The sequence below is a fragment of the Fukomys damarensis genome, unplaced genomic scaffold (assembly GCF_012274545.1).
Source record: "Fukomys damarensis isolate Sample0158 unplaced genomic scaffold, DMR_v1.0_HiC HiC_scaffold_25, whole genome shotgun sequence".
NCBI lineage: Eukaryota > Metazoa > Chordata > Mammalia > Rodentia > Bathyergidae > Fukomys > Fukomys damarensis.
This window is the reverse complement of record NW_022900937.1, coordinates 19,596,511-19,608,166: the sequence shown is the minus strand read 5'-3', so window position 1 is coordinate 19,608,166 and position 11,656 is coordinate 19,596,511. Positions and strand designations below refer to the sequence as shown.

The following is an 11,656-nucleotide window of genomic DNA, read 5'->3' as shown; positions in this document are numbered from 1 at the left end:
AAAGGGACTTTTTTTTTTTTTTTTTTTTTTTTTGGTACCAAGGATTGAACTCAGGACCTTGTGTTTGTGAGGCAGGCACAGTGCCACTGAGCTAAATCCCTGACTACTATTTTTTACTATTTTTGTAACACATTACTGAAGTGTTTTTAAAAATCAGAAAACACATTAATCTCATGCTTTTTGTGTTTGCTGCAGCTAATTTCTCTCAATTTATTATCTTTTTAAAGTTTTGTACTGAAGATTGAACCCAGGGACTCACAAGTGCTAAATGAGTACTCTACCACTGAGCTACTATACACCCTCCTCCCTGTTTATTGATTTGTTTATTTATTTAGAGACAAGGTCTTGCTAAGCTGCCCAAGCTGGCCTATCTGAGATTACAAGCATGTCCACCGTGGTTGGCTTCTTTTTCATTTTGAATTAATTGTACACTCATGTCATTGTAAAGAATGATACAGGGAGATTCTACACACAAACACCTGTACCCCGTTTCCCCCGTGGTAAGATCTTGCAAAACTACAGTACAACTGTCACAACCGGGCACTGATGCGGACACAGTCAAGACACAGAACGTTTCTGTCACCACAAGGATCCCCCATTCTCCGTTCTGTCATGCTCCCAATCCCTTTATTCCTGGTATCTTTGAATTTGTCCTCCACTCGTATGGTTGTGTATTGCAGGAATGTTATATATATGGAATCACACAATATGTACCCTTTGAGGATTGTCTGTTTCATTTAGTATAAGTTTCTGAAGAGGCAGCCCTGTTGTTGCACATATCAATAATCTGTTCTTTCTTCTGAGTGGTATTCCAGGATTTAGATGTTCCACAATTTACCCATTCATGCATTCTGATTTTTGACTATTATGAATAAATCTGCTATAAACATTCATGTACTGATTTCTGTGTGGACATAAATCTTATTTCTCTGGGATAAATATACAGTTGCAGTAGTTGTACATTTAGTGGCATTTTTCATTTTGATAAAGGCCACCAAACTGCCTTCCAGACTGGCTATATCATTTTTCATTGCCTCCTGGAATATATGAGTGATCCAACTTCTCCACATCCTCGCCAGCATTTGGTGTTGTGACTAACTGCTTATTTTAGAGATCCCGTAGGTATGTAACAATAGCTCACACTGGATCCAACTGCATTTCTCCAGTGATTAATGATGTTGAACATTGTTTGTGTGCTTATTTGCCATTGGTGTATTGTCTGTAGTGAAACGTCTCACGTCTTTTGTCTATTTTCTAGACAGTCTTTAGAGTTCTTCAGGTACACTAGCTATTATTCCTTTGTTGAATATGTGAATTGCAAATATCTTCTTCCAGTCTATAGTTCTCTTTTCATCCTCTTAACATAGTCTTCTGCAGAGCAAATTATTTTAATTTTGATGAAGTCCAATCTACCAATTTTTTTTTTTTTTTTTGGTACCAGGATGGAACACTGGACCTCATGCTTGTGAGGCAGGCGGTGGCACCACTGAGCTAAATCCCCGGGCCATCAATTTTTCTTTTTGATGTCAAGTCTAAGAACTCTTTTAGCGTTATATCCAGATGATTTATTTTCTATAATTTTACATTTCACTTTTAATTTCATGGTCCTTGTAGAGTAATTTCTGTGTGAAGTATGAGATTTTGATTCAGACCTTCCTCCTCACTCCCCTCCCTTCTTTTTCTTTTTAAACACATAGATGCCCAACTCTTCCAGCAGTGTAATTTGAAAGTTATTTTTCCTCCACTGTTTCTGCACCTTTGTCCAAAATCAACTGGGGATGTGTTTGTGGGTCTACATGCGGGTGATCTATTGATCTATGTCTAAGACCATCAGTTGTGATTACTACAGATACGGAATAAGTCATGAAATAGGCTGATTGTTCCCTATTTTTCTTTTTCAAAATAGTTCTAGCTATTTTAGCTTTTTGCCCTTTCATATAAATGTTAGAAAAATCTTATCTGTGTCTACAAAAAACAACCTTCCTGAGATTTCAATACAAATTTCATCAAACTTACATATCAATTTGGAGATAAGTAGCATCCTTACTGTGCTGAATCACTAGATCCATTAAAACAATGTATCTCGTCATCTATGTAGATCCTTTGGGTTTTTGTTTTCCCTAGTGTTTTGTAGTTTTTAGTGTACCAAGTCCTGCATGTTTTGTTAGATTTATACTTAGATTTTTCATTTCCGGTTGACTATAAGTAGTACTTTATTTTTAATTTCTATTTGCATATGTTCATTAATAGTATACAGAATTACAATTGATTTTTAAAATCTTGATCTTGTCTTGTGTGACTTTTTTTGTTTTGTTTGCTTTTTCAGATTCCTTGGAGTTTTCTAGGTAGACAATCAAAGTTGAACATAGTGGTACAAGCACGCCTGTAGTCCCAGCCACTCAGAAGACAGAGGCAGGAGGACAATTTCAGCCCAGAGTTCTAGGCCAGCGTAGGCAGCATAAAAAGACCTCGTCTCTTAAAAATAAGTAAAATAACTGATGCAGGGAATCATATTATCTGAAAGTATGGGCAGTTTTCTTTCTTCCAATCCTGGTTTTAATTTCTCTTTCTCACCTAAATGCTCTGGCTACAATTTCCTGCACCATGTCAGATTAAAATAGAGAGATTGAGCTTCCTTGTCTTGCTCCTAAAATTTAGACAAAGCATTTAGCCTTGCTCAAGTACTATGATGTTAGCTGCAAGATATCAAGTTGAAAAGGTTCCCCTGTATTCCTATTTTTTAAAGTGTCTTTACTAGGAATGGGTGTTGAATTCTACCAACTGATTTTCCTTCAACATTTCTTATGATCATATGATTTTCTTCTTTAACTTGTTAATATGGATTATATTCATTTTCAAGTGTGGAACCAGTCTTGCATCCGACCTTGTTTTGAAATAAAATTCTTCTTAAATGGTGCTGAATTCTATTTGTTACTATGTATCAAGGATTTTTGCATCTATATTCAGATTGATACTGGTCATTTACTTTATTGTACTACTTTTATCTGGTTTTGGTATCAGGGTATTATGAGTTTCATCAAATAAATTGAGAACTATTTCCTTCTCCTCTGAATCATGGAAAGGATTGCGTAGAATTGTAAATTCTTTAAATGTTTGGTAGATTTCTCCAGTGAAATAATCTATGCCTGCATTTTTTTTTTGTTTCCAAATTATAAATTCAGTTTTGTTAATAGTTTTAGGGTTACTCAAGTTATCTCTTTCACATTACATGAGTGGTAGCAATTTGTTTTTGGAGAAATGGATCTTTTCATGAAAGTGGTGTAATGTATTTGTGTAGAGCTGTTCACAGTATACCCTTATTTTCCTTCTAATTTCTGCAAGGTCTGTGGTGAAATCCCCAACCTCACTCCTGATATTGGTAACTCTTGTGTTCTCTCATTTCTCTTTGTCCATCTTGCTAGAGATTTTCCAATCTTATTAATCTTTTTAAAGAATCCATTCTCTGATTGACTTATCTCTGTGTTGTTTTCTATTTTATTAATTTCTGCTGTCTTTATTATTTCCTTTCTTCCTACTTTGAGATTATTTTGCTCTTTTTGTAGGCTCTTGAGGTGACAGCTTAGATTGTTGATTTGGGGCTATTTTTCTACCATATGTAATTAGGGCTAATTGCCTCTCAGTGCTGCTTACTGTTTAACCATGAACCACAATTTTGACATGTTTTTCTTTCTGTGTGTATGTGTGTTGGGGGGATCAAACACAGGGCCTTACACATGCTAAGCAAGTACTCTACCACTGAGCTACATCCTCAGCCCTGATTTTAATTCTGTAGCTCTTGTTTTAGAGCCCAGGATATGGTTTATCTTTGTACCTATTCAATGACTATATAAACTTCTCTTGTTGGGGGAAGTGTTCTAAAAATGTCAGAGAGATCCTGATGTCTGATGGTAGTTTTGAATTTTTGTCTTTGTTGAATTTAGGATATGTATTGGTAAGAGGAGTACAGGAGTTTTTAACTGTCATTGATTTCTCTATTTCTCTTTCTGGTTCTTTAGTTTTTACTTTATATATTTTGCAGCATTGTCATTGGGTGCATACACATTTATGTGCTGCCTTCTTGTTGGATAGGCCCATTGTCATTGTAATTGTCCCTGGTAAAAATCCTGAAGTCTACTTTATCTGATGTTAATATAACCACTCCTGCTGGAGTTTCTTTAAAATAGAACTTAAATGATGAGAATTCCAGTTTAAAAATAATTTAAGATGTAGTAAACTCTTAGTTATCCATAATGAAAATAATCTAAAAGAGTAAAGACCAAGTAGCATTGCAAAATTCACCTATTTTATTATTTATGTTTCTTTGTTGTTTTTTTTTTTCCTGGTACCAGGGATCAAACTCAGAACCTTGTGCTTGCCAGGTAGTCACAGTGCCACTGAGCTACATCCCTTGCTCTCTTTATATTTCTTTCTTATGGGAAAACAAACCAATAATAATATACAAACAGGACCCAGTACCCGGGTGCAGTGGCACAAGCCTATGATCCTAGCATTCTGGGAGGCTGAGGCAGGAACAAGTTTGAGCCCTACCTGGGCAACTTAACAAGAACCTGTCTCAAAATAAAACATAAAAGAGGCTAGCGATGTAGATCAGTGAGAAATCCCTAGCTTCAATCCCCAGGACTGCAAAAAGAGATGACAGCAAGAGTGAGGGGGTGGGGAGAGATGAATCCCAGTAACTGATATGCCAAGTTGGTTTATCCCAGTCCCTGCAGAACTTCTGTCAAGGAGCAGAGCTATAATCAGAGGTCTCCTGACTCCTATTCTGTTGGAACAATTTTCTGTGGCCTCTAAACTTTGTGGGGTTCCCCAGGCCTCACACTGCCAGAAAATCTTCCAGAATTGTAATCCTATTTCCAAATGAATTTATATACTCACTTCACACAACTGAATGATGCTTCTCAGGCCATGTTAGACATGTGGACTGTTGCTTATGTACTCTGAATATCTTTTTGAATTTTGGAATTACCTCCTGTTAGCACAAATAGGATGATTTCAATTGTATTAAATGACCAAAGAAAAATGTAGATATTTTAGCAGGGTATGGTAGTACACATCTGTAATCCCAGCACTTGGTTACCTGAGGCAGGAAGATTGCTACTTGAAGGCCAGCTTGGCTTACATAGCCAGTTCAGGACCATCCTGAACTACATAGTAAAACCCTAGTCCCTGCTTAGTAGTCCCTTATTCCATGCTGCTACCCTTGGTGGTCACACATAGAAAGTCACACTTACCATGGGTATGGACTGGTCACACTGAGGCCCCACAATGGTCCCAGGCCTCCATGTCAGGCATGGCATTCTGTGCAGTCAGGATTAATGCAAGTTTTCATCCCTTGTCCCTTGCTACCTAAAAACAATAATGGTTTTCTGAGACTTTGAAGGTAAGTATTAGAACATTATAGGATGGGTATGGAGACTCATTAACTGAATGTTTAGGGCTACTTCTCTCAAACCATTGGTACATTCATTTGAAGCAAAGCTATAATTCTCATTTTGTTTTAAGTAGGAACTACGTTCACATAGGCCAAAAAGCAAGGAACACAAAAAGGTATAAAATAAAATGTTTCACTCCAACCCCCAGCCTACCCTGTAAGTCATACACTTACCTTATTCCTTCCGAGAATCCATTTTACAAATATAAATAGATCATTCTAACTTCTCCTCCTCCTCCCTCCCTCCCTCTCTCTCTCTCTCTCTCTCTCTCTCTCTCTCTCTCTCTTTTTTCCCCATGAAAGATGGCAAAAAGGCCCTTTATAGCAGGGACTGGGAAGCCGAGCCACTCGCAGCCGTATGTCTGTGTCCTCATTCCCTAACTTCTTGGAGCCTTGGTTTCCTTATGTACAGTGAGTATAATAACATCTCACCTTGTTACGTGAGAATTAAATGAGCTAATATAAACAAAGCGTGTAAGTCAGGGCCTGACTCACACTGCGCCCTCTGCATGCGGCACAGGTACTTCAGGAAGGTGTGGTCCCAAGGCCAAGGATCCCCAAACTCAAATCTCCCTTCCTTCCCTGTAAAATAAGAGTACCTGCACTCAGGGGTCACTGTGAGACAGAAAACACACATTTATATAACATCTATATGTCACGTAAGACCCTGCCTCACCCTGGGAAGGCATGGCTATATTTCATTAAATCCAGAATGCCATGCATTGTAAAAGTACATCATTATTTTATATATTAAGAAAGAAAAACCATTCCAATTTAATTATGACCTGCCTTTGACTGTAATGTATCCTCATTTCAAATACGTTAAAAAGTGAAGAAATGCACATCTTGAAACTGATGAAATGTGGGATGTAAGTATTTGCTATTCCACTCTTATTCTCACTTAAAAATACATCTTGGATTTTGTTCTGTGCTGGTACAAAGACAGCTTTCTCCCTCTATTTTAAATGGCTATATAGTGATCCATTGCAACACGTTCCATGAATTATTTAACCAGCCTCCTATTAGTTTCCAGCCTGTCACTGTTACAAGCCACATCGCCATGAATAACCTTGTAGGTCTGTCACCTCGCAAGTCTGCCAGGGTGCGTGAAGGATCAGCGCCCAGAACCAGAACTGCTTGAACAGGGCATGAATTTGAAACTTTTGCAGGCATCTGAAGTTCAAGTTTTAAATGGCACAGGTGCTTCAAATAAGGAAAGAAAGGCTGGGCCAGCCTGGTGAGAGGAGAGATGTGTCAGAGGTCCCGCAACAAGGGGGACAGAACATTTTCACACACTGCTGGGGCCACGTAAGTTGGTTAGACTTTCTGAAAGGTGTTTTGGCTCCATCTTTCTAAGTCTACTTTTTCTGTTTGTTTTTTGAGACAGGGTCTCACTTTGTAGCCCAGGTTGGCCTCGAACCTGCAGGGATCCTAGTGTCTCAGCCTCCCGAGGGCTGTGATTACAGGTGTGTGCCGCTATACCTGGCTTTCTAATTCTACTGCTAAAAAGCTACCTTACAAAAATACTGGCACCTGCTGCACAGACACAATAATAATAGCAGGTGTGATGTGGCAGACACAGTGCTTGGAGGTTGCAGACCTGAACACGTCCTGTCCTCCAGGAACTACTGTACAAGGCAGGGGCTACTTTGCCAATTTCACAGCAGGAAACTTGAAATATAGAGAAGGTGAAGCTGGTAAGCACAGAGACAGAATAGAACCTAGCAGCCCGGCACATGTCCGCACTCTGAAGTGTACAAATATATTCTTTTGAAAGGATAAAAAATTAGAGAACCCTTGAAACTTGAAATATAGAGAAGGTGAAGCTGGTAAGCACAGAGACAGAATAGAACCTAGCAGCCCAGCACATGTCCGCACTCTGAAGTGTACAAATATATTCTTTTGAAAGGATAAAAAATTAGAGAAATGTTCCCAAGTGACACGGGGCATGAGGCACAGGCCTGTAACCCCAGCACTCAGGAGGCTGCAGCAGGAGAATGATTCTGAGTTCAAGTCCAGCCCAGACTACACAGTGAGACCTTGTTTGAACAAAAACAAAACACCCAAAACCAAAACTAACCAAACAGAAAACTAAAAGTGAGCTAGGCAGTATTATCACAAACGCATGCTGCAGAAAACAATGCACACAAGAATAAAATAAATCTTGATATACCAATGTCAATGTCTACAATGTATTATCTTGTCAAAATAAATTTTAAAGGGGAGCCAGGGATGTGGCTCGGTGGTAGAATGCTTGCCCAGCATGTGCGAGGCCCTTGGTTCAATCCCCAGCACTAGAAACTACAATAAGTCTCCAACTTTTCAACTCACCTTCCTCCTTCATCTTCCATTTTTCCCCCTATTCTTCTATCTTAAAATGTAATGTGTGTGTGTGTGTGTGTGTGTGTGTGTGTGTGTGTGTTACAGACCGTTTCATTTTCCTGTTGCTAACCTTTCCATTATTCTTCTCTGAGGTCTTATGGGTCACCAGGAGGGCTTTCTGGATCCCAAATAGTTCCTGAACTGCTAAATTCCTTTTGTCCAGAAGCCAGAGGAGTCTGCCATCTCCCAGTCGTGATTGGAGTCCCTGAGCTATAAGTTATATCTGGGGCTTTACAGCAAAAAGTGACAAGATTTATTGCCTTCTTTGGGGTCTTTCCAGGGAGCTCTCATCCTAATATGGAATCAATGTGCTACTGGCTATTGGCCCTTGGTGTTTATGCTTCCTGTTCTTTTGCCTTTCCTTTTGTTGTAATCAGGGTTTGCAAGGCAATAGTTCTCATATAGGACATGTAATTTATAGGATTATTTTATAATATTCACCCAAAAAAGTTAAATGCTGAGGAGTACAAGAGATCTAACAGCACACTAGAGACCCAAAGAATTCAGCCAAGGACCTGGATCCCACAGCAATGTCCCACACAAGTCCAGCTGAAGGCCTGTGTCCAAGGCAGTGTCCTCCATGAGTTCAGCCAGTGGCCCAGAGCCCACGGCAATGCCTCATGCTTGTCAGTATCAAGGATCTGCTCCAGGAGGCCCAAAGGCCAGTGGTAGAAGCCAGAAAACCTGCACTAGCCGGGTGAAGAATCTGTGCCACCAGGCTGAGGGATCTACAGCAGAGCCAGGAAGTGATGCTCACGGTAAAGATCAGCGCTCCCCTGACCAGAATAGCAGCCATTCCCAGTGACAGCGAGGAATGGAACTCCTCCGATGAAAATAGCCAAGTTCCCCTCAGGAAAAACACCCTCAGCAAGCTTCTAGAAAATCTCCAGGCCACGATCTTCCCCTCCAGTTCTCTTTTTATGCCGCTGACAACAAGCCTCAGGTGGGTCTTCCACTCCCAGACCACTGTGATTAAGTTCAACTGGGTGTTGCAAGTTGCCCTAATCCACCACCTTTTATCTTCCTTAACTGAAACAGTATCTGAATTTTCTTCCACTTAAAGAACTCTTCTAAATGTCTGTTCTTTTCACCTGTACCTCCTCCCCCTCCTCCTCCCCACACCCCGTTTCTCCTCCTCTTTTGTGATCCTCCTGCCTTGGGCTCCTGAGTGCTGGGATTACAAGCCTTCACCACCACACCTGGCACAGCTGTTCTTCTTTCATGATAGAGAGCAAATATGTTTTGTTTTCATGGTACTGGAGATTGGATCCAGGGCCTTCACACTGAACCACATCTCTAGCTCTTTACTTTTTTTTATTTTGAGACAAGGGCTCTCAAAATCAAACCAGTTGCCCATTCTGGGCTCAAACTTGCCATCCTCCTGCCTCTGTGTCCCAGAGTGCTCAAATAAGGAAGAATCTTGCTCCCTGGTCCTGTGTCATCTCCAGACAGTTGTTGACAGAGAGACCCTTCAGGTCCTCCTTGGTGGTTCGGGGAACACGTCACCCTCTCTTCTCCTTCCTCCATGGCCCATGCAGCTCTGCAAAGCTCCACATTTCCCTCTGAGATCCCTCGTAGTTTCCACAAGTCTTTTAAACAGGAATGAAAACAATACTTCCTGGATTGCATCTTACTCCCTGGAGTCCAGCATCTCATTGGCTCTTGGGAACCCACAATTTCCCTATTCTGGTCTGTCCTTGACGGATTATTTGGAAGTACTCTCGGAACTTTGGTTCATGACCATTGATTGCTCCGTGGTCTCACTTCAGTGGCCTCTTGATGGGGCCGAGAGAACGCATCTTTGAGAGCACGGCCGAGCAACTTCTGATATGTTCAGCTCGGTCCTGTTGAAAAGCAGGCATCCCTCCGTCCTGTGCCTCACTCGTGGTGCCATATTTACAGTGTTTCTTCTTTTTCTCCTCTATATTAAGTCAAAGTATAAAAGCTAGAATAGAAACTGGGCACAGTGGGCATACCTGTAATTCTACTCAGGAGGATACAGCAGGAGAATCCAAAGTTCTAGGCCAGCTTGGACAACTTAGCAAGAACCTGTCTCAAAACCTAAAAATAAATAAATAAAAAGGGCTAGGAAATAGCTCAGTGGCAGGAGGCTTGCCTAGAATTCAGGAAGGCCTGGGTTCAAAACTCAGTGTCAGAAGAAATTAAAATGATTGTGTCTTCACATAAATATGTAATTCTGGTATTAGGTCACTTTCGGGAGTCCAGCATCTTCTTGGTAGAAGGAGATACATAATATAGGGAAAGGTGTTATGTCACTAGTAGCCTCCTCTGTTCAAAGAAAGACTTTAAACAAAGTCAATTTAATAGGATCTCATTAAACAAAGAAAGATTTCTGAAACTAGGTGGCCTACAGACCTTGGACAGGTCTAGAAACACAATGTCATGCATCTGTCTCCATAACATCTATGGACATAAAAAGGAAGTGACACACAGAAAACAGAAGTGATGTGCAGAGACAGACCCACTGGCTAAAGCTTAGCATTCACCTCATTTGAACCTGGTTTGAATAGTTGGCCGCCTGTGATTTGACTGAAGCTTGGCTTTGGTGATTGGCTGAGACTTAACTATGTTAAGGCAAATTCTTAAGTTTTTGGTTTGTTTTTGTGTTGGGTTAGATTGCAGTTTGTTACACAAGGCCTAGGGCATATAAGTACGGAGGCTTTCTCAGGCTAAATTTAGTTTGATTTAATGCCACTAGTTTCTTTTTTCTTTGACATCACCCTGGGTCATAAATGGCCATACTGTCTGATCCAATTAAATTTGGGCCCTGCTACAACTCAGGGTGCTGCCAGGCTCCCGGTTTACTCCTGCCCTATGGGGGCTCTGCTTAGCTGTTCCTTGCCCCGATTCTCTCTGTTAAATTTCTAGCTGGTCTACAGTTTAACCTCCTCTTAACTTCTTACCACCAAAATCTGCATTGTTTTCCAAAACCCTTAGACATGAACTTTCTCAAGTTTCACTCCAAATAAAATCAGTTCTCTCAGGGAGAACAACACAAGTTCTCCTTTCCCTCTGGGGAGAACTTTCAAGCCACTGCCCGGAGCTGGGGGTGGGCACAGCAGGCCATCCCTCACGTATAGGTGTTGCTTTATTCCAGCACCATATGCTGGAATGGGTGTCCATTTTACCATTAAATTAATTACCCTGGTACCTCTGTTAAAACTCTGTTGCTTCCATGTTACCCTCTTTCTGGATTCTTAAGTTCCCTGACCTCGATGTCTAACATTCTATCAACACAACCGTTGTGTTTACTGTCAATTTATAGTAAATCTTAAAATGGAGTAGTGTAAATCCTAGCACTTTGTTCTTTTGCAGTACCGTTTTGGTTATTAAATATCCTTTGAAAAACAAATCTTGTTAATTTCTTCCAGCAAGGTGTCCGGAATTTGGATCCAGATTTAACTGAACTTATAAATCAAAATGGGAAAAACTGGCTCTTAAAAATATGAAATTTTCTAGCTGGGCCTGATGGCGTACGCCTGAAATCCCAGCACTCGGGAGGCTGAGGCAGGAGGACTGCCTCAAGTTCGAGGCCAGCCTAGGCATATGGTGAGTTCCAGGGCAACCCAGACTATATAGCAACGACATTTGTTTTGTTTTTTGTTTTTTGAGACAGGGTCTCACTATGTAGTTGAGACTGACCTGGAACTCACTATGTAGCCACTGCGCCTGGCTCACATTTCATTAAAAAAAAGAAAGAAAGAAAAGAAAAGAAAAAAGTGAGCAGTCAGTACTCCTGGCCATCATCTCACCACTGGGTAGTCTGACCAACACATTTTTGATGAGCAAAAGTAGGTCAGG

At 40.6% G+C, this 11,656-nt stretch overlaps 1 long non-coding RNA gene across 3 annotated transcripts in view; it reads right to left on the bottom strand.

Moving 5' to 3' along the window:
- Positions 1 to 11,656, bottom strand: part of LOC104875622 — a 30,189-nt gene that overhangs the window by 17,560 nt on the left and 973 nt on the right. For all 3 annotated transcript variants that reach the window (XR_004514333.1, XR_004514331.1, XR_004514332.1), the window contains exon 2: positions 5,253 to 5,367. This is a non-coding gene — a long non-coding RNA (uncharacterized LOC104875622). The remainder of the gene's footprint in view (positions 1 to 5,252; positions 5,368 to 11,656) is intronic.